The sequence below is a fragment of the Aotus nancymaae genome, unplaced genomic scaffold, assembly GCF_030222135.1.
Source record: "Aotus nancymaae isolate 86718 unplaced genomic scaffold, 86718_ANA_hifiasm-v0.15.2.pri h1tg000041l, whole genome shotgun sequence".
In the NCBI taxonomy this organism is placed as follows: Eukaryota; Metazoa; Chordata; class Mammalia; order Primates; family Aotidae; genus Aotus; species Aotus nancymaae.
The window spans coordinates 16,450,302-16,473,656 of NW_026988455.1; the positions used below are offsets into that span (position 1 = coordinate 16,450,302).

The 23,355-nt window shown below is 39.5% G+C and overlaps 1 protein-coding gene across 5 annotated transcripts in view; it reads right to left on the reverse strand.

The window, feature by feature from the left end:
* The window catches only part of DOCK8 (dedicator of cytokinesis 8), a 242,801-nt gene that overhangs the window by 217,551 nt on the left and 1,895 nt on the right, over positions 1–23,355 (reverse strand). The window lies entirely within an intron of this gene.

A 23,355-nucleotide genomic window follows, 5' to 3' on the forward strand; every position in this document is an offset into this window, starting at 1 on the left:
ACTAGAGCAAATGGAGCCAGACTACAGAAGACTATAGGGTGTGGGTCAGCCTCCTTGGGATGCTATTGAGAGAACCCTTCAATTTCTTCCTTGTCAAGTTGCTTGATGATTTCATCATTAGAGATGTATTCTGAAGCCTTTAAGAGCTGCCTATTAAAAAAGAAAATATCCTGGAAGGCAAAATAACCTAGCTGTCAGCTGAAAACAGACTACAGCTGTGTAGGTGGCCTGTGAGAGTGCGAGGCCTTAGGGGCCTGGGACCTGAAATCAGCACCAGCAAAGCAACCTTAGGAGGTAGGTGAGCATGGAGGATTAAATTCTCCTGATGTGGGAAAAACAAGTGGCCAGTGGTCAGAAAACCCAGGGGCCTCGTTTTTCCCTGTGGTCTTCCCTGCCCCTAGAGAGTCTCTTCAACAATTCCCCTGGAGAAAGGCATCTACCCCTAGAATTTGGTGAGACAGTAGCCAGTCTTCTTCCAAACACACTGGCCCATCTGTCATGATCAATTAGAGATGGACTAGGAAGAAAAAACCAACGGGGCCTTCAGGAGCTATGGTGGGAAGCACATCCAACAGTTTTGAGCTTCCAACCTCCACAGCTAGGAGCAAACTTAAGATTTGAGAAGCATGATGGAAATCTAGGGGGGAACCGTGCAGACCTGAATAGGGCTGGACACATTCATTTGTTTATTAATAAATATTTATTAAACATTTATGAATGATAGGTGTTCTACAGGCTCTAAAAATTCAAAGGTGAGCAAAATGTATCCTCTTGAAGTTCACAGAACACTGAGGGCAGGTCGGGGGAGACATTAAGCAGGCAGTCACATGATTTGGGAGTTACAAATTGTGACAAGTACTAGGAATAAAGAGTAGACAGTGCCCTGTGTGTATAAAAGGGGGAGTCTGATTTATTAAAGTCGGATCTGAGATCAATTTAGTGGGTCGTGATCAGCACTTTTTAAATGCAATAAACAGAAAAGAATAGAATATGTCAAATGAATTGGAAATGGTAAAAATTGAATATAATTTCTTTTGTTTCAGTATGTATAAATGTATGTAGTAGGGGGGAATACTAGATTGTAAAGTGTATTTTCATGGAATGTGGAGGAAATCTTTGAGAGCTAATATTAAAATCACGTCAAGATCTGGAGTAGCAGGCACCATGGATTGTCTTTGGGGATGCAGATGATGGAGTTGTGAAGAGAAAGGGGGATTGTGGGTCAAAGGGTCCCTTTCGCTGACATACTCTGAGAAACACATTTGGGTATCAGAGTGCTCTAGATTTAGACAACGAGATATACAGAGTAACACTTTATCTGGAGCCACGTGAGGCTGCAGCGGGAAAGGTAGGGAAGAAGGGAAGACATAGCTTGGCAGTTGGGACCATGGCAGTGGTGCTTTATACCACTGGGTTGATTAAGCCCCTGAAGGCTGGGCAGTGTTTTTATCAGATTGTTTCTAGTTTTGATAAAGTGATGAGGGAAAATAAGGTTAGAATCTTTGGTTTGAAAAGGCATCTTTGTCCATAGCTAATTTCACAGAAAAATCAAGTCGGTGTTGGCCTGCTCTAATGGAAATGTAGAAAAAACTCTTAAAAATCATATTTCAAGTTCTGATGAAGAGATACTACCACAGGATTTTCTGATGCTTTAAGGCTACCTCTGGTTCTGTTTATAGAGTGGACAGGGTCCATGTTTCTTGAAAGTTAATCCTCTGATTCATCTGAGGTGAAACTAAACATATTATGGCACATGGAAAAAACAAGCTCAACAGATTCCATGGAAGGCCATGATGAAAATATATTCCAGCAACAAGTAACTTTTCACTTGTTGGTGGCAATGGTTGGCAAACGCAAGCAGCAAGTGGTTAAAAACATGGGTTGGGTCTCAGCTAGACTTGGATTTCTACCACAGCATTGCCACTCGCATCCTGCATAACTATACTCAGCTTCAGTGTCCATGTCTGCATCCTTGGGACAATAAGAACACTCTTAACTTTTTGGGCTGTTACAAGACTTACACAAGGTAATGCATATGAGGAATATAGCAGGTGCTCAATAAATGCAAGAATTAATTTAAAAAATTATTAATAATCATATTGTCTCTAGCTTTTTCCTTTGACATAACAGGAAACGTATCACTGTTTTTTCAATATCTCCTAGTTTACATTTGTCTTCTCCTATCAATGAGGACAAATTAAAATTTAAGCATTCCACAGTTGATCTTTCCATTTCTCTGTAAAACAGAAATTTGAAAAAGTCATAGTCAAGTGTCTATCATTTTTGATTGGCTCAGGTCCCAAATTTCTTCTCAAAGACAATCTGGAACATAGCAGTCATTTCTTTGGGGTGGTGGGGGTGGGGAGTGGATCCACTAGGGAAAGAATTTTTACAAGGACAAAGTGAAGTTAGCCCCAAAATGAACTTTATGAACCACATAACATAACTTCATCTTCAGGAAACTGCGGGCCAGAGAGATGAAATGTATGATTCTTCTAAGGTCCTGCAGATTGCATGTAACAGCACAAGACAGCTATGTTTGAGAAATGGCAAAAGAAGACCTGAATTATCAGAACTACCTGCTGTGAAGGCTCTAGCTGCTCTTCTCTATGGAAAAACAGTTGATACCTAATTTTGCCTGAAACAAAACAAACGCTTAAAATTTTTTTTACTTATCCCATGCCAGGTGCTGTGGCTCACCTCTGTAATCCTAGCTACTCAGGAGGCTGAGGCGGGAGGATCACTCCATCCCTAACAAAATAAAAAATTTAAAAATTTTGAAAAAATGTTACCTATTCCTTCCTTTAAAGTGGAATACAGAATTTGTTAATTAGAACTACCATATGATCCAGCGATCCCACTCCTGAGAATTTATCCAAAGAAAAAGAAATCATTATATCGAAGAGATATCTGCATCCCCATGTTTCCTGCAGCATTTTCACAATAGCCAAGATATGAAATCAACTTACATGTCCAACAATAAATGAATGGATAAAGAAATTGTAGGATATATACACAATGGAATGGTATCCATTAAAAAATGAATTCCTGGTATTTGCAGCAGTATGGATGGAACTGGAGAACTTTACTCCAAGTGAAATAAGCCAGGAACATAAAGTTAAATACTTTATGTTCTCACTCACATGCAGAAGCTAAAAAAAACATTGATCTCATAGAGGTAAAAAGTAGAACAGAGTTTACTGGAGGCTAGGAAGGGTAGGGGGAAAGAAAGGATAGGGAGAGATTTGTTAAGGGATATGAAATTTCAGTTACATTAGAGGAAAATGTTCTAGTGCTCTATACTACTGTGGGATGAAGTAGCTAACAATGTACTGTGATCATTTCACATACTTAAAGGGAGGATATTGAACATGCTCAACACAAAGAAATGATTACTGTTTGAGATGATGGATGGATATGCTAATTGTCCTGATCTGATCACTATAATTATATGCACCAAAACCTCACTATGTACCCCTATGAAGATGTACAATTATTATATGACAATTTAAAAAATAAAATCAAAAAACAATTTGCTAATTTCTTAATATCAAGGGAGTATCAATGATTTATACAAATCACTTTCCCTTTTCTAAAAGATAAAAGGAAAGAGAAATAATATTTATTAAACATCTGTGTGGTAATTTCCACATAGTCTAACTCAGTTCTCATAACAGCCTTATGGAATAGAATTTTTTTGAATTTAAGAGATAAGGAAATGAGGCATTATCTGACATGATATATTAATTTATTCACTTATAGATTATCTATTTCCATCACTGGAAAAGTTCCATGAGGTCAGCAGGGTCTTTCTAAATCCCAAAGTCCAACACAGTGCCTGGCTTAAAGTAAGTGCTCAAAAAATATCTGTCATATGAATGAGTGAATTAATTCATTAATAAGGGAATATAATAGAGAATTAGATATCAGACTTAAATGTAAATAACATGTAACTCTGGCAATAAAAAATAAATTGTGCATAATACGTTAATAGCTTCTTCTAGGTGACCTTAAATTTATATTCTATATAACTTTACTTTCTTCAGGAAAGTATACATTTAAATGCCTACAGACAGCTAGTTTACATATTGGATATAGCTGGAAATGTTGGTAATGCATATGAAGATGGCCTCAAATAGGACCAAGATTACTCAGAAAAACATTCATTTTTTAAAAAAACTGTGGCCACAACTTAAGGAATTAATAGTATTTGTCCAAACCAAATACATCTTTAGGTTTGCTGACTCAATCAAAATAATGGGTTTAGTTCAATCTTATGAGGTTGATTTGTTCTTGATAACATGTATAAAAAATTGACCTTGCCAGTCTGTACTTACTTGAACACAAACTACTTTTCAATAACTTTCCCCAGGACTTGAGGTAAAGTTCAGGGATGCTGTAAGTGAAAATATCTTTAACTTTCTTTTAAAGGCAGATGCCACACAAAACCTTCCAAAGGAAAACAAGGCAGCCACATATATCAATGGAGACCTTTGAGTCTGTGATTCTATTTCTAGCATTTATCTTGAAGAATCATTAAAGATGTAAGCAAAGATGAATGTGTAAATTTATTCTCTGGAGTGCTGTTTCTACTGTGAATAACTGGAAATGAATGTAACTCAACACAGAATTAGTTAAATTATGCTGTATCCTTACAATGGAATGTTATGCATTCATTAGAAATGTAATTCAAGAATATTTAATGACATGAAAAGTTGTTCATAATATTTTTAAAATAAAAAAGCAGGTTATGATACAGTATATAAGCATACTTCCAATTTTATAGAAACATGTATGTGTGTATCTGAAAAAATATAAATCAAACTGTTAAAATGATTAAAGTCAAAGAATTAGATAATTTTTATTTTTAAAGTATTTGCTTATCTGCACTTCTGACTTTTCTATAATTTATATATATTGCTTTTGTAATAAGAAACTATTCTTCATTTTAGAAAAGAATAGGAAACATGTTTGCAGGTCCCCAATCTCTGACTACAGTTGTTATTCTTCAGGATCATTTGCTGCTTCTTCATGGTTCTGCTCTTTCAACATTTCATTTTTTTCCCATCTCTCATATAAATATTCCTGGTGATCATATCGCATACATCACTTAAGTGGCTCTATCAAATCATCTGTGTAGTCTCTTATAATTGTCAGGATTTTCCATAGAAGTTACTTTTTGGGAAAGGCAATCATGTATGTCTATGATATCTTTCAGTACTCAGAAAATGTGAGGTCCAGGGAAAATTTAAGGTCCAACTTTTCTTTTTGCCTTTAAATCTCTTTCCTTACAAGTTTAGCATTAAATGTGTACAGTGTGTGCATGCATGTGTGTGCATGTGTATGTGCAAGCATGTGTGTGTGTATATGTGTTTCAAAGGGATAAATTTTGTCAACTCTAAATACAGCAGGTTATCATATAACATTTCATTCATAGTCATTGGCTTGTAACATTAATGAGAATAAACCTTGATTCCTGGCTGGAGCCACTCTCTGTGTGGAGTGTGCATGTCTCCCTTGAGGGCTTTCTCAAGATATTGCGTATCCTTAACATGCACATGGTAGGTGAATAGGTGCATCTAAATGGTCCCATGAGGGTGTGTGTGAGGATAACCTGTGAGAGGATGGCGTCCTGGCCAGGGTAGGTTCCAAACTTGGCCCTGGGTGGCTGGGACAGGCTCTGGCCACGCAAGACCCCAAACTGGAATAACTGAGTAAATAATTATTGTACTTGTTTGTATTAATCTTTCTTAAATGCATGTATAGCTCACATTTATTTCAATGTTTAATATTAGAAGTATGTTGGTCTTTATTCATTTAGAAGTTTGGTGATGTTTTGTAACTGGAAATATGCCATCATATAGGTACTGGAACTTAACTCTTGTTTATATCAATCAGCCTATGGCAAAATTGATTTTGCTTCATGTTGTTTCACATAAAGACACTGTTTCCAAGAACTTATTGACAACAGTAAGTGAGGACTTACCATATAACCTCTGTGCTTATAAATGAGCTGAAATCCTACTTCACATTATTATAGTGGCTGTTGTTTTAACACTTCTTCATCTCCCATTTCACATTTATTTTACTTTGTTCATGTTAACTTTTTCTTTTTTCTTTTTGAGACATAGTCTCTGTCACCCAGGCTGGAGTGCAGTGGCGTGATCTTGGTTCACTACAACTTCCGCCTCCCAGGTTCAAAGTATTCTCCTGCCTCAGCCTCCTGAGTAGCTGGGATTACAGGTGTGTGCCACCATGCCTGGCTAATTTTTGTATTTTTAGTACAGACAGGGTTTCACCATGTTGGTCAGGCTGGTCTCAAACTCCTGAACTCGTGATCCACCCGCCTTGGCCTCCCAAAATGCTGGGATTACAGGCATGAGCCACCGCACCTGGCCGTTAACTTTTTATTTTCTTTTTTGAGCATCTACTAAGTGTGGAACCCTGTGCCAGTTGTACTACATGTCATCCCACCGAACACCAGAAACATGGTACTTATTCCCATTCTACAGATGTTTCATTAACGTCTTTAGCGCTCTTTGATTTGTGTAGTATTTTCATACTTTTTATTTCATTTGGTCCTACGATGCTGAACCAAATCCCACTGGGAATCAGTGGAGCTGGGACAGAATCAGACTTGTTTGACTCCCAAAACTCAGACTCAAAAGTCTGCACTGTTTTCTGTTTGTAGCAAGGGCTCTGTGCGTTGTTATTATTACAACAACTGCCAACATTAACAAGGCAGACCGATCGCACAGATTATTCAGTGATTAGAAAGTGAATAAAACAAGAGAAGCCAACAAATCCAAGGAAAAACAGTCACAAAAAGTAACATGACTCGACTTCTCCTATAAATCCTCCTCTACAGAGGAGGGGCTGGACTGTGATAACTCAGTCATTCCACAAGTGGGAGTGAACATTGTAGAACGCCTTCTGCCAGACCAGAAATATGTTGTTTTTTTCTCAAATAAAATATGAATTCTAAATTAATCACTTTGTTTAATATATTCTGTTTAAATATGAGCTGTGTGAAAATATCTCAATGTTGTGGTTTTTCCTAAAATATTTTAAAATTGGCTATTCTCAGAAATAAACTGGCCAAACAACCCAGCTGCTTATCAATGTGTGGGATTTCTAGGAAGTGTTCAGTTGCATTTGACGCTTCCTGTGGCCTTGACTGCAATTAGATTTTATTTTATTATTTTTTTGAGACAGGGTCTTGCTCTGTCACCCAGACTAGAGTGCATGGTACAATCACAGCTCACTGAAGCCTCAAACTCCCGGGCTCAATGGATCCTTCCATCTTGGCCTCCTGAGTAGCTGGGACTAGGTGCACACCACTATGCCTGGCTAATTTTTGTATTTTTTCGTAGAGACTGGGTTTTACTATGTTGCCCAGGCTGGTCTCGAACTCCTGTGCTGAAGTGATCTGCCTGCCTTAGCCTCCCAAAGTGCTGGGATTACAGGTGTAAGCCACAGTGCCCAGCTCTCGAAATTAGATTTTCAATGGTCTTGTTTCCTACCATCTTTCTTCCTGGCTGATAGGACAATGATACCTTGTATTCTTGTTCAACTGTACTCTTTTGGCTTTTGCTTTCCTTGTAGCTCCCACATCCAGATCCTTGTGACTAAAACAACACAGTTTTTATCTATCAGACAACAGCAAACCACATTAGGTCTACATCATTTACTGAACATTTTGGTAATGGCTTTTTCTTGGCGACTGGGCTTTTGTGGCACAGAAGGCTAGCTGTCCCCCAAAGACTCATGTTCCCCTTTCACAGTGAAGGGTTGCTGCTGGAAGTACTGCCAAGCAAGAACTATCATATATTCCCTCAGCCCTCCTTGCAGATTGATGGATCTTGTGAGCAGTCCTCCCCAGTGGAGTATGAGTAGAAGCCATGCGTCCCACTGTTGAGTGGAGGTATTTAAGGATTGGGTGCACAATTTTTCACTCTCTCTTCTTCCTAGACACTGGCTGAATGATGCCAACATAACATGGAAGTCACAAGATGGTAGAGCTGTAAGGTGGAAGCAGCCTGGGTCCCTGAGTCACTCCTTGGAGGAGAACAATTTGACCTGCATTAGACTGTGATACAAACATGAAATAAGTTTTTGTTGAATTAATTCACCGAGATTTTGAGATTGTTGTTCTCACAGCTAGCTTACCTTGATTAATACTGGACCTAGAAGCCCCAATATTCCTCTTGTTTAAGCCAGTCTCCTGGGACTAGATGATTTGGCTCTACTACAGGTATTAGTGGGATAGAGGTGCCATGATGCCAAAGTGGAAGTTCTGCTACTAATCTATAGTCATAGCAATTGTTGGAGGTGGTGCAGAAACTACTAGTGGCCTATCAATATTCATTAGCCCCTTCATTCTAACTCAACCCTAGTTTTGCTGGGGGTGACAATGTGCCAGGCTAATGAAAATTACATTTGCCAACCTCCCTTGTAGACAGAGCTAACACAGTTCTGAACAATGAAATATATAAACAAATGTCATTATGTGAGATGCTAGAAGAGTTCTTAATGCAAGTGAAGTTAGTTGGCATGTCTTTTTTTACCTTCTTTCTTCTTCCTGTCTCCAATATTGATTCACTGTACAGAGTTTTAGGAGTCATCATGTGACCACAAGGATGAAAGCCACATGCTAAGGAGGGTGGAATGCAAAAACACAAAGAACCAGAGTCTCCAGTGGCACCTTGGACATGACACCAAGCCTGCACAGCCAACCACTGGCATTCTTGTTATGTAAGAAAAAAATAAATAAACCCCTAATTTGTTTAAAGCATTGGATGGTTTGATTGGCTGTTACTTGCAGCAGCTAAAAGCAATACTAATTGATATAGGGGTGATCCTTCTAAGACTGCCTACAGCACATATGTTCCAGATATATTAGTCTCTCTGTTTCTATTTTCTTTTTCTACTCATTTTTAATTCTCTCATTCCATAACTAACACTGGACAGCAGCAGTCATTGACTTTCTGAGGTCATTTGGTAACTCTTGAGAATAAAAAGTATTGCAATTCTTTTTTTTTTTTTTTTTTTTTTTTTTTTTTTTTGAGACGGAGTTTCGCTTTTGTTACCCAGGCTGGAGTGCAATGGCGCTATCTCGGCTCACCGCAACCTCCGCCTCCTGGGTTCAGGCAATTCTCCTGCCTCAGCCTCCTGAGTAGCTGGGATTACAGGCACGCGCCACCATGCCCAGCTAATTTTTTGTATTTTTAGTAGAGACGGGGTTTCACCATGTTGACCAGGATGGTCTCGATCTCTTGACCTCGTGATCCACCCGCCTCGGCCTCCCAAAGTGCTGGGATTACAGGCGTGAGCCACCGCGCCCGGCCTGCAATTCTTAATCATTTAATTCGGCCCCCAATCCTGCCCTTGGGTGACATGTGCAATTTTCAGGCACCTTCTCTCTCCGATACTCTCAAACCGCTGCTTTATCTCTGGACCAGACAGCTCTGCAATCTGGAGTCCATCAGTGTAATTACGGGATTTAAAAGAATCTCAAGGGATGATTAAGTTCATATAACTGCCTCCAGGCAGGACTGTGTTTAGCTCTTCCAGACATATAGTTGTTTTCTATGGGCCAAAGTGTCTCTCACAAAGTGTGACTCACTTGGTGACTTTGAAGGAGTCAATTTAATTTGTTCTCAGTTTCTCTGCCACTAAACTAGGTATTGTGATATAAGCAGGGAAAGATAAGACTTTTTGCTTAAACATTCTGAAATTTGAAACAGGATAGTATGCTGTGGTTGATTTAGATGACCAACTACTTTGCAGCCCGTCCTATCAAGAGATTGATTGTATTTCCCTACTCTTTGAAGCTGAGTTGTCTTATGACTTGCATCAACCAATGAACGTGGTGGAAGTGACGTTGGAGAGTTCTAGACTTTAGCCTCCGGAAGCCTTGTAGCTTCCACCTTCATTCTCTTAGAATGTTCCCTTTACCAACTAAGGATGCAAGGAAGACCAGCTACGTTTCTGAATGACAAGAGACCATGTGAAGAGGGAAATTTCAGCCAACAGTCAGCACCAAGGCCCTGGACTTGTTTGTGAGTGAGCCCATCTTAGACCCTACAGCTTCACTTGAGCCACCGGATAATGGTAGCCATATGGATGTCTGCAGGAAGACGAGCAGAACAACTGTCCAGCTGGGCCCAACTCATGTTCCCAACCCACAGAACTCTGAGAAATAATAATTGCTGTTGTTTTAAGTCACTAAATTTTGGGATGGTTTGCTAGTTTCCCAGGGCTGCTGTAACAAATTACCACAAACGGAATAGCCTAAAACAAAAGAAATTTATTTTCTCAGAGTTTCTCAAAATTCAGATTCCAGAAATTTGAAATCAAAGTGCCAATAGGGCCATACTCCCCTCAAAGATGTTGGGAAGGCAAAATTCAGCACACAGTACATGGTTTGTAAATACAAAAATATAAAACTACTCTTTCCTGTAATTTTTCAACTTCAAATATATGAAGATAAATTTAAACATAATAAAATTTTAAACAGTATCATGTTCTGAGTGTCATAAGGGTTTCAAAATCTCCTGTGAAAAAGTATCTAAGTAGAATATTTTACTTATTGTTAGAAGTCTTAATGCCAGTGCAAAGCAAAATTTGTTGCACATTAGACAGCATAAGGTATCTTGAATAAGTTCACCCTTACATAAGAGTTATTTTTTGGGAATAAAACACATCCTTCCTCTGTAAGATCAGCATATCCTTTGTTCAGCATTGTGTGTCATATCTGTGTAAAAGTTACAACCTTGTAGGGGCCTTCTGGTTACCGCTTGTCCCATTTCTCTTCTGCTTCATCCAAGCTTTTTAAGGAGTGGCCTCCACCAGCTTCCTCTGTTTCCTCTGCATGGACTCCCTCTATAACCTTATGGAACCTGACTTCCTTCCCCACAGCTCCGCTAAAACTGCTAATTCAGAGGTTTTCAATGACTACCTTCAGGGCAAATCCAATGGCTCTTTGCCCTCATAATTTGGCATGTGATCTTTGTAACTGCCCTCTTAGCTCTCTTTTCTGATACTACAACCATCTGCTATACACTGGTCAAATTCCCCCTCCTATCTTTTTGTATCTCTTCTTTCTTGTATGGATTGGCAGTGACTCTTCCTCTAGGCCTATTCCTCTTCTCTTCCCCTTATACTTTCCCATTTAGAAAATGTATCCATTCTTCAGTCCCAATCTCCACCTCATAGATTACTTTTTAATCAATATTTTCCATCTTGACCTACAATTGATGCCCCAAGCCTGCATTTCAAGCTGCCCAATAGAAATGTTCTGTATATTATGCTCATCTGTGTTAGGGTGGGCTAAATTATGGTGAGATAACAAACAATCCAAAAATCTCAGTGGTTTACAAAAACAAAGTCCTTCAGAGGGCAGCTGCAGCTCTGCTTTTATCATCTTTACTCCAGGATGCAGGATGACAGATCCTCCTCCATCTGGAACACTGCAGATTGTTTAGAACAGGAGAAAGATAATGTGACAAAGCCCAGGCTGGCTCTTCACCTCCAGTGACCACATCACCTTCAACAGGTGAAAACTAAAATCCTCCCATAGGGAGGGACAGCAAATATATGTACATGTACAATCTACTACATCATCTTAAACAAAACCTCTAGAAGGGAAGTAAAAAAATCATCCTCCCAAAACTAATTCTATCTTCCAATTTTCATAATTTCTCATTGGCATAGTCCTTATCCCATTTGACCAGAATGGAAATCTTGGTGCCATTTATTTAAAAATGTTTTTTCTTCCAATTACAAAAGCATTCTTTGAGGAAAACTTGCAAAATATGCATTCATATGTACACTCATAAATGCATGTCCCAAGTACACAAAAGTCACTAATAATTTTACTACCTAGGGATAACACTCATGACATGTTGGCATATGTCCTTCTGGTTCTCTCCCTGTCATATGTATTGATCTATTTATCTCTGTAGAAAGTTATGCATATTTTTATTTTTTAATTAAAATGATAGCACATTATGCGTATAGCTTTGTGGGTATTAAAAACTTATCAAAATCACTTCAATATTTTCTTTTCCTTCTCATGTAAAAACATTTGTTAGGTATTGACTTGCAAATTTAAAAATCCAGCCTTGACCTCTCCCCTGAGTTTCAGATTCCTAAATAAAACCGCATAGTAGGTAATTCTACTTGACTGTCTAACACACATCTTAGACTCCATATGTCCCCAGTTAAACTCTTGATTCACCCTAAAAGCCTGTTTCTCCTCCAGTCTTTTCAATTTCTGTTAAAAACATCAATATCCAACCCTGGAGACATCTGATTTCTCCTTTTGTTTCCTCATTGCCCCACCCCATATCTAATTCAGCAGCCCTAGCTCCAGAATGTATCCCAGAGCTGCCTGTTTCTCTCCTTCTCAGCTCCACTCTGTAGTTTTGCCATCTTTGCCTTTCCCCTGGATTCTCCACTGCCTCCCAGCTGGTTTCCTTGCTTCCACTCCTTAATAGATATTTTAAACATGAAAGTCAATCACTTCGTGCCTTGCTCTGTAAGCCATCCAATTTGATAAATCATCCTATTTGATATGGTTTGGCTTTGTCTCCACCCAAATCTCATCTTGAATTGTAGCTCCCATAATCCCCACATGTCATGGTAGATAATTAAATCATGGAGATGGGTTTTTCCCCATGCTGTTCTCATGATAGTGAATAAGTCTGAAGAGATCTGACAGTTTTATAAAGGGCAATTCCCCTGCACACGCTCTCTTGCCTGCCACCACGTAAGATGTGCCTTTGCTCCTCCTTTGCCTTCCACCATGATTGTGAGACCTTCCCAGCTATGTGGAACTGTCAGTCCATTAACCCCCTTTTTTTTTTTTTGAGACAGAGTCTTGCTCTGTCACCAGGCTAGAGTGCCACGGCACGACCTCAGCTTGCTGCAACCTCTGCGTCCCAGTTTCAAGCAATTCTCCTGCCTCAGCGTCTCAAGTAGCTGGGACTACAGGCGCGCGCCACCATGCCCAGCTAATTTTTGTATTTTTAGTAGAGATGGGGTTTCACCATGTTGGCCAGGTTGGTCTTGATATCTTGACCTCATGATCCACCCACCTCGACCTCCCAAAGTGCTGGGATTACAGGTGTGAGCCACCGCACCTGGCCAAACCTTTTTTTCTTTGTAAATTATCCAGTCTTGAGTATTTCTTCATAGCAATACGAAAATGGACTAATACACCATTGCACTTAGAATAACATTTAAACTTTTTCCATTGCCTTTAGGGCTTTTATGTGATTTGGTCTTTGCTTACTTCCTCCTTTAGCTCTCCTCCTCTTCCCTCATTCACTCCACTGGAGACAGACTAGCTCTTGCTTTTCTTCCAACACACCAAACTTACTCCTGCCTCAGCCATGTGCTTGGTCATTCCCCTGCTTGGTCTTGGCCCAGAGGTTTTCTCTCAGAAATGCTTTCCTTGACCATCCTATCTAAATGGCCATTTTACTTTCTCTGCATCACACTTATTTTATCTGATGTTTCCTTGTTTATTTACTAGTTTACTTCTTCATTTTCTCCCTATTAGAATACTACTTCTTTCAGAACAAGATCCTTGTCTGTCTTATTCATGACTCTATCTCCGGCACTTAGAATAGTCCTAGGCACATAGTAGGCTATAATCAATATGTGTGAAATGAATGAATGAATAAGTATTTAGTTGCTTCCCACATCCAGCTGATTCCTTTAAACCGTCTGCAGAAGGAGGCCTTTTTTTCCCATTCTCATGACCCAGCCTAATCGCAGATCTCACGACCTCACATCAGAATGACTGTAGCTCCCTCCTCACTCCTTCCCTGGAATCCCTTCCAATGCCTTCTGCACACTGCTAGCTGTTCTTCCCACTATGTTTATTTCTTCTGTGGGTCACCTCCCTTCAGAGCCCGGCTGGGACTCATCTCCTCAGAGGTGTTGCCCTATTCCCCAGGGCTACAGGCTTTTCTCTTTCTGAGTTTTTGCCCTTACCCTTCCCCGGCCACACAGTAAAACACTGTTTCCCATGCTCTCTAACTTTTCACTGATATTCACTCACTCACTCCAGCTGGATTCTGAGGGCATAGGCTGCTTGTCTGTTTGCTTTTTAAATCTCCCATGATACCTAGAGAAAGTCATAGGCAATCAATAAAATGCCTTGTTGATTTGAATGAAGTTATTGAACAGGGACTAAGATACAGGAGGTAATTTGAATACCCCATTTGAAGGGACATTGTGAGAACAGGTAGTGATTTGGAATGAAAGAGTGAGATATTAAACCAGCCAGCATGCCAACAGGTGGGTGATAGTCTTGTTCCCACAGAGAACAGATGGCCACCATCATCTTGAGACAACATGCATGTTAACCAGCAGATAAGGGGCTCTTGCACTGTCAGAGGACTTTGAGCCTGAGTTTTTCTACTTGCGTAGGTGAAAGTGGACTGCAGTGCTAGCGTAAATGCTGTATGATGACGAGTACCCCTTAGGGAGTTCCAGTTTGCCTTCCTAGGGAACCACAGGCCCCAAGTGTAATTTCCTGAGGACAGCCCAACTTCTCTAGAGTGCTCATATTACACAGCAGAAAGATGAGTACAGAGAACTCAAAAAGGTCTGCCAGAGAAGGTTTGGCTGTGTCCTGAATAATGGCAGCAAGATGAAGCAGTGACTTAGGAAAAAGCCTTTCTACCCATGGCAGCAGAGGGACTGTGCCTCCCTGAGCAAACAGAAGAGTCGAGCTTGACCATTCAGTCATATGAAAGCCAAAATATCCACTTCAAGAACTCTAAGCAAATATCACATCTTCTTTTTGCTAATGTGCATATTTTCCCTGAGTCTCCAAGCAATGAGGTAGAATTTTTATTCTGTGTTTTAAAACCACGTATTTAAAAATAAACATGTTATCAATTCAACTGCTTATCTTGGGTCAAATGCAAATTGTGGGTACATTCATTGAGGGAGAAAAACCTTTTTGAAAAATTTCCTGGCTATTTCAGGAAATGAGTAAGTGGTTATAATATTAAGAAGTAATTGAAAAACACTGTCAGAATGAACATTTCTAAATAACTGTTGTTCTTTATAGTTTCCTGTATGTGGTACCATGCAATTTATTCTGATAAAGCTGTCTTTCTGAACTCACTGTTGGCACTCTTCTTTGCAATTACTTTCAGAACTATTCGATAAGGTACCTAAAAATCAGCTCAATTTTTTCACAGTTACATCTTATCTTTAACTCAAACTGATATTACTTTATTTAATAGGCTTGCTTGAGTGCTAATGACTTTGGCTCGCTTTAGAAGCTATACAATATATTGTTTACAGATACGCATTCACACACACACACACACGCACACACATACACATACACACCCTGAAAGTACACCTTTGTGTTAGCACTCTCAGGGAGCAGCACGGAGAAGAGAAATGTGGAACAGAATGAAAGGGACTTCACATTTATCTATAATGTTCTCTTTTTTAATAAAAAAAAAAACAACTAAAGCAAAAGTGACAGAATGTTAACATGTGCTAATTCTGTTAAGTGGACTCTTTGATACGTGCTATATTATCATCTGTATTTTCTATTTTTTTTGAAACTTTTCAAGTAATAAAGCAGATTCTCCCTAAAAAAAAGAGAGAGATTTTAAACCACCAAGCTTCTATTTAAAAATAAATGTACTCCAGTTCCTGAGAATAATTCTAAAAGGATTTCCAAAACTGTTTTGGATAATGCCATCATCCCTAGTGGCATGACCCCAGAGAGGAATACTTTGAAGTCATGGAGGGCTATGAGGCCAGGAAAAGTGCCTTTCTTTTTCCAGCCCTTAATTTTGGATAAATCTCCTTGCTCCTTGCAGGCAGGCCCATGACTCACTTGTGTTTGTATTTCTGGGCTTAGCACAGTACTTAGAACATAATAACCCTCAATGGCTGATATGAGTGAATAAATGAATGAACTAACCAGCCTAGGACTTACAAGCCTACTAACTTACTAAGAGATGGGAGTGAGAGGGTGGGGTTGATTAATTTCTGTTTTTCTTAATCTAGTTCCAGTTTATCTATTTGCATTTTTTTGTCTCTATCACAGGAGAACAATGAATTTTCCCCCTGAATGATGAGAATGGTAGAAGTCATGAAGTTATTTGAGGTTTCTGAGCAGAGTGGTACTAATGTTTCCTTTTAGCCCCAGAAACCAGTTATAGAGAAAAAGGAACATAAAAAGGTATGAAAGAGGTCCATACTCTCTATTCTTTCATCCAAATGAAAACACATACAGTGAGTTATGTAATATGGAATATTATTTTGTGATAGGGATTCTGATTTTCCATTTGCTATTTTATTTAAAAGGGCTGTGGCTTAGGCACCCAAAGGAGGAGGTGGATTGGATTACAATGTTAAGCAAAGTAAAAAGCACAGTTTAAATCAAGAAAGAACTAAGTTGTTAGAACGATCTACCTTTATCATTAATCCACCTATTAAAGGAAGAGAAGCAGAAAGTGAAAAAGGATAGAGGTTCTTACCATTTATGGTTGCATGTAAGGCAAAGAAAAAAGGAGAAATGCATGACTATTTTAATCCCTAAAGAATGACTTCAGAGTTCGCTCTGCGACCTAGGAGAGAAGCTAAACAGGAAGAGGTTAGAGGCATTTAAGAGAAGAGGTCAACACTGGCAAATAAAGATTTAAAAGAATGATAAAACTCGGTGGGGGTGTGAATGTGGGGAAAGGAGCATTTGTAGGGCCACTGGTAGGAGAGAAACAGGTATACCTTTTCTGGGAGTCAATTTGGCAATCAAAAACTTGAAAAATGTTTCTTTCCTATGACCCAACAATTACACTGTTAGAAATTTGTAAGGAAGTGTTTGCACTAGCACAGAAAAAAAAAATATGTATAAGACTGCTCCATCAAATTCTATACACGATTGTGAAAAGTTGGAACCTGTCTTTTTTGTTTTTTTTTATTTGTTTCTTGAGGCAAAGTTTCATTCTGTGGCCCAGGTAGGAGAGCAGTGGTGCAATCATAGCTCACTGCCGCCTCAAACTCCTGAGCTCAAATGATCCTCCCATCTCAGTCTTCCATGTAGCTGGGACCACAGCATGCACCACCCTGTCTGTCTAATGTTTTGTTTGTTTTTTGTAGAGATGGTGTCTCACTATGTTGTTCAGCCTGTCTTGAACTCCTGGGCTCAACTGATACTCCTGTGTCTGCCTCCCAAAGCACTGGGAGGCAGGTGCCAGGCATGAGCCACTGTGTCCAGCCTGGAACTTATCTTCATGCCCGATAATAGAAAATTAATTTAACAAATCATTTTACATCTAATCAACAGGATTTTATACAGCCTATGCAAATTATAATGGAGCTCTATATTGATTTACACGCAGAGTTGTTCATGATTTTTCTTTTTAATGAAACAGAGTCTTGCTCTTTCACTCAGGCTGAGGTGCAATGGTGTGATCTCAGCTCATTGCAACTTCTGCCTTCCAGGTTCAAATGATTCTCCTGCCTCAGCCTCCTGAATAGCTGGGATTACAGACACCTGCCACCATACTCGGTAATTTTTTTTTTTTTTTTTTGTATTTTTAGTAGAGATTGGGTTTCACCATGATAGCCAGGCTAGTCTTAAACTTCTGACTTCAAGCAATGCACCCACCTTGGCTTCCGAAAGTGCTGGGATTACAGGCATGAGCCACACAATGCCTGGCCCTCCTATATACTTTAAGTCACTCCTAGATTATTTATAATATCTAACATAATGTAAATGCTATGTAAATAGTTATTATACTATATTATGTATGGAATAATAACAAGAAAAAAGTCTGTACATGTTCAGTACGGATGCAATCATCTACACTATTTTCCAAATAATTTTGATCTATTCTTGGCTGAATCCAGGGATGCGCGACCCACAGATGCAGAGGGCGGCTGCACTTTCCTATCTGTGATGATGAACAGAGAGAGCTGGAGAAACTCTGATTCTGTTGCCATCATTTCTCCTTTCTTTCCTTTTTTTGAAACAGAGTCTCACTCTGTCACCTAGGCTGGAGTGCAGTGGCACGATCTCAGCTCACTGCAACCTCCGCCTCCCGGGTTCACGCAATTCTCTGCCTCAACCTCCCGAGTAGCTGGGATTACAGGCACCTGCCACCATGCCTGGTTAATTTTTGTAATTTTAATAGAGACATGGTTTCACCATCTTGGCCAGGCTGGTCTTGAACTCCTGACCTCGTGATCCACCCGCCTCGGCATCCCAAAGTGCTGGGATTACAGGCTGTGAGTCATCGCGCCCGACTCATTTCTCCCTTCTAATCTTGTGTTTAATGGTAATGCAGTGGGACATGACATAATGTCTTTACCCTAGGCCAACTTTACCAATTTGGTTAGTTTCACCAAAAACACTGCATAAACATGTGTTCATATATACTTTCAGAGGTGTCATCTGTCTTTGGTCTATATCCTCCCTGTTGTAGATAGAGCAATTGATATCAATACTGTGCCACTCCAGAAGCATAGGAACGACATTTAAACACATTATATAAACTTCATGTGTTTACCTAGAACTCAGAGAGCCATTCTGCTGCTGACTGGGTAAGAAATTAGACTGGACCATCCTGACCAACATGATGAAACCCCGTTTCTATTAAAAATAGAAAAATCAGCCAGGCATGGTGGCACGCACCTGTAATCCCAGCTACTCAGGAGGCTGAGGAAGGAGAATTGCTTGAACCTGGGAGGTGGAGGTTGCAGTGAGCTGAGATCACACCACTGCACTCCAGCCTGGGTGACAGAGCAAGAGTCCATCTCAAAAAAAAAAAAAAAAAGGAAATTAGACTGGATGCTTGTGGGAACAGGGATAGTACATTCCTGGTGCTTTAACCCTTAATCAAATAGGCCAAACATTGATGAGCACCTGCCACTGAAAAGAACTAAATGCTTCTGTTTCTTAGCTTTCTCAGCAAGAGGTCTGAGTGCTGTCACATCCTTAACTTCCCATGGTCCCTTAAAGAGGATGGAAAGTTGAGGTGTTTTTAACATCATCCTTCTCCATCACTAGCTCTGTGGGGAGTTGAGATGAGAAACTTGGTCCCCTGAGTTCTACATCTCTCCCTAGGTAACTACATGTTATTACATTTTCTTTCCACTGGTCCATGAAAAAGTAAACATTAGCTTCCTGAATATATGTAAATGGTTGGAACTCATCCAAATGGAGAATATTCACCCTGGTAGATTTCAGTATACATTCTGAAGCAAACTTCAGAATAGTGCTAGATGCCTAATGCACAAATGGAGATTTTGCAAGAATCTGGAAGGAACCGATTCTAAATGTGAAAGACCAAAATTTTTGACTCTGATTGCCCAAGAACCTCTATTGGTCTTTGGTCTAGAATGCATCAGACAAATAAAGCAATTCCTGAAAGCACACTACCTCACCCTGGCAGCCACCTCGACTACTGAGGAACAGCTCTGCTTTCACTGCAGATACACATCTATACATTTGAATACATGTATTTTTATCCTTGCATTATCTTTGCAGATAAAATTAGCAACCACTTCACAGAAAGCTCTCTGTAGCTCATCGTGCTCTGGTCCTTATGCCCAAAATTATTGGGGTTGTTCCTTATTTTTTTTTTTTGAAATAGTCTTGCTCTGTCACTCAGGCTGGAGTGCAGTGATGCAATCACTGCTCACAGCAGCTTCAACCTCCTAGGCTCAAGTGATCCTTCCATCTCAGCCTTCCAAGTAGCTGGGACCACAGGTGCAAGCCACTACACCTGGCTAATTTTTGTATTTTTTGTAAAGACAGGGTTTTTCTATGTTGCCCGGGCTGGCTGCGTAGAACTCAACTCCTGAACTCAAGCCATCTGCCTGCTTAGGCTTCCCAAAGTGCTAGGGTTACAGGGGTGAGTCACCACGCCCAGCCTGTGGTTGCTCTTAAATGCTATCTTTATGTCACTTTATTCTCTCTTCTTGCCACCTTGTTTTTATTTGCCATAAAATCACTCTCTGATGATGATTATTATGCATAATACTTCGTACTTTTTTAAATTTTTTAATTGTATTTTATTTTTTTTTGAGACAGAATCTTGCTCTGTCACCCAGGCTGAAGTGCAGTGCCACATCTCCGCTCACTGCATCCTCTACCTCCCAGGTTCAAGCAATTTTCCTGCCTCAGCCCCCTGAGTAGCTGGGATTACAGGTGCGTGCCACCACGCCCAGCTAATTTTTGTGCTTTTTAGTAGAGTTTAGTAGGGTTTTGCCATGTTGGCCAGACTGGTCTTGAACTCCTGACCTCAGGTGATACTCCCAACTCGGCCTCCCGAAGTGCTGGGATTACAGGTGTAAGCCACTGCACCTGGCCCTGTTTGTTCCTTTTTTAAAAGGATAAAATGAAGGTATACAAAGTTCTTAGCACAATACGTGGCACATACTAAATAATAAATGTTACTTATTTTATTATTATTTTAAAATTTATTATATTTTGAAATGCTTAACCATAACAAGTGATACAATTACACTTGGCGCTCAAAATAAAACTGAGATGGCACCATGGTATAACAATTAAAAGAGAGGATTCTGGAGCCAGGTTGCCTGCATTTGAATCTCAGCTGACCTTAACTAGTTGTTTGTGACTTTCGACAATTTCTATAATTTCTCTGCACTCAGTTTCTCCATCTGTAAAACAGAGATAGTCATTGCTCCTATTTCATAGAGGTGAATGAGTTATGACATATAAAATTTACAACTGTATCTGCCACACAGAAAACATTCTAGAAGTGTAAGCCACTAGTTTTTATTCCTTTCAATCCTGACTATCCACAAGAGGGTTAACGTTTTGTTCTGCATTCTACACTTTTGTCCTATTTATCCAAGGTTCTTATTTTACTTTAGTATTTGATCAAGTTCTACATCTATTCTGTATTTGAAAAACACTAAGTTTTTTAAAATAAATTTTCAGAGTATTAGTAATAATTTTTATAATCTACAAAGGCACTAAATTTCGTGAGAAAAAAGGCGAATAACAACACTAGATGTTCTTACAAGGACTGTATTACGACATTTAATGCAGCAGTGCCTGAGATCCCAAATGCAAATGTTACTATGAACTGCCTAACACAGATCTAGTCTTTCCTTGGCACACAAGTCAGCACCAATAAAGCGGAAATGAAGACAAGTGTATAGCACTTACAAGAAAATTAATTTCACCTTTCTTCCTCAGAAACATTCAGTGATGGATCCTTTCTTTTATATCTTCCTGAGCTGTGGGTTCTAGCAAAATGCTTAACCATAGCAAGTGATACAGTTAAACTTGGCGCTCAAAACAAAACAAGTCCCATATGATGATTTACAACACATGAAATTTAGAATTTATAAGAGCATGTGAGGCCAGTGCCAACATAAGAGAATGGTCACTGCTGGGCATTTCCAGGTTCCTCTTGGCTTCGGCATTGGGCAATGATGCTTGCAGGAAGCCACAGAATTTAAAGACTGTGGGTTTCTTCTCAGACTTGAGATAGTCTGTGTACTCCTTCTGGAGACTGGTGTGGACAGAACTGAACTCTCTACAAATGCTATTTTTAATATATCAGATTTGAATGCTTTATTAACAGGAAGCACACTGGTTTTATCCAATGAAATTTCTTTATTTCTTCCTTCCTTCCTTCCTTCCTTTCCTTCTCTCTCTCTCTCTCTCTTTTTTTTTTTTTTAGATGGAGTCTTGCTCTTTCTCCCAGGCTGTAGTGCAGTGACATGATCTCGGCTCATGGCCTCCTCTGCCACCCAAGTTTAAAGGATTCCCCTGCCTCAGTCTCCTGAGTAGCTGGGACTACAGGCGCACACCACCAGGCCCAGCTAATATTTTTTGTATTTTAGTAGAAACAGGGTTTTACCATGTTGCCAGGATGGTCTTGATCTCCTGACCTCATGATCCGCCCGCCTTGGCCTCCCAAAGTGCTGGGATTATAGGCATGAGCCATCACACCCAGCTGATTATCCCATGAATATTTTTAAGGGATAGTTTATATCATTCTGAGTAGTAAGGTGAAAAACATGAGCACACACTGAATGTACTAATGGCCATATTTCAACACAGTCTTACTTTTGGAATCTGACCTATTTTAAAAAAATAATAGGTAGGTATGCAAGGGAAAACATTTCTTTTCCACCTTCAACATTGCAAAATATCACATTGTTAATGTTTACATATTAAACACTAATCAGAAACAGAACATTTTCCCAATGCTACTACCAAAGTAAAGATTTTTTAAAAAATTAATTCCCCTTTTGCTTTAAAGGAAATTTTTGGGATACATGGACCAAAATAACAATAGACCCAATTAAGAGCACAGTCTTTGGAGCAGTTTGCAATCCCAGCTCTGCCACTGCTGGTTGTATGTTCTTGAACAAATTACATGGCCTTGTACAGCTACATCTCCAAGATCCTTTTTCCTCCTCTGTACAAGACTTCATGAGTTTGATAGGGTTTTTGTGAGAATTTCATCATAAAATCCACTGATTGTATAACATAGTGTCTGGAACACAATAAGTAAACAATAAATAATGAAATTAAATGACATATTAATCCTAGGTATGTCCTTATTAATCTGCTCCTTTGAATAATAATTTCTGCCAATCTCCTTAGCATAACTCTTCCACACAATACAAAGAATGCTTCAAAAAGGAAAACAGAACGCTAAGAATAGGAATTTCCAATCCATTTACTTGCCTGAGGATTATAGAACCTTTTATACTTTATTTAACTTGAGGGGGCTCTTCTTGATCAGATTTCATCCCACATTTTGTTCCACTGAATGTGTTTTGTGTTCTCAGCCACAGGATGGAAGGCACATGAGGGGAAACACTGGCCCCAAGAAAGCTCCCAGCCAGCCACCGGCATCTCCATACCCGACCCAAACTGGTCTCTGCCTCCAGTTCTCCAACTTCAACTTTCCTTCCTACCTTTCTTTCTTAGGCTCTCAAAGATAGTGATGATGGAGATGTTGACAGCAGTGAAGCTGCTGGTAATGTTAATGATGGTAACTAAGAATTATTTAGCATTTATTCTGAGCCAGAGCAGACACTACAAGCAACAGGCAATCAACATGAAAATCATTAACAAGACATTTTGCATTATTTTTTCTGTTCTGTCTCCAAAGTCCTATGTGTATTTTACACATCCAGCACTTGACAATTCAGACTTTGTACCTATTATTCATTTCATCCTCAAACAGAAATAAGAAGTAGGTACTATGACTATCTCTACCTGACATATAAAGAAACCAAAGCTTAGAGAAGTTAAATAACATGTCCAGTGTTGCACAGTGAGTCTGTAGCAGAGAGCCAATTTGCAAGCAG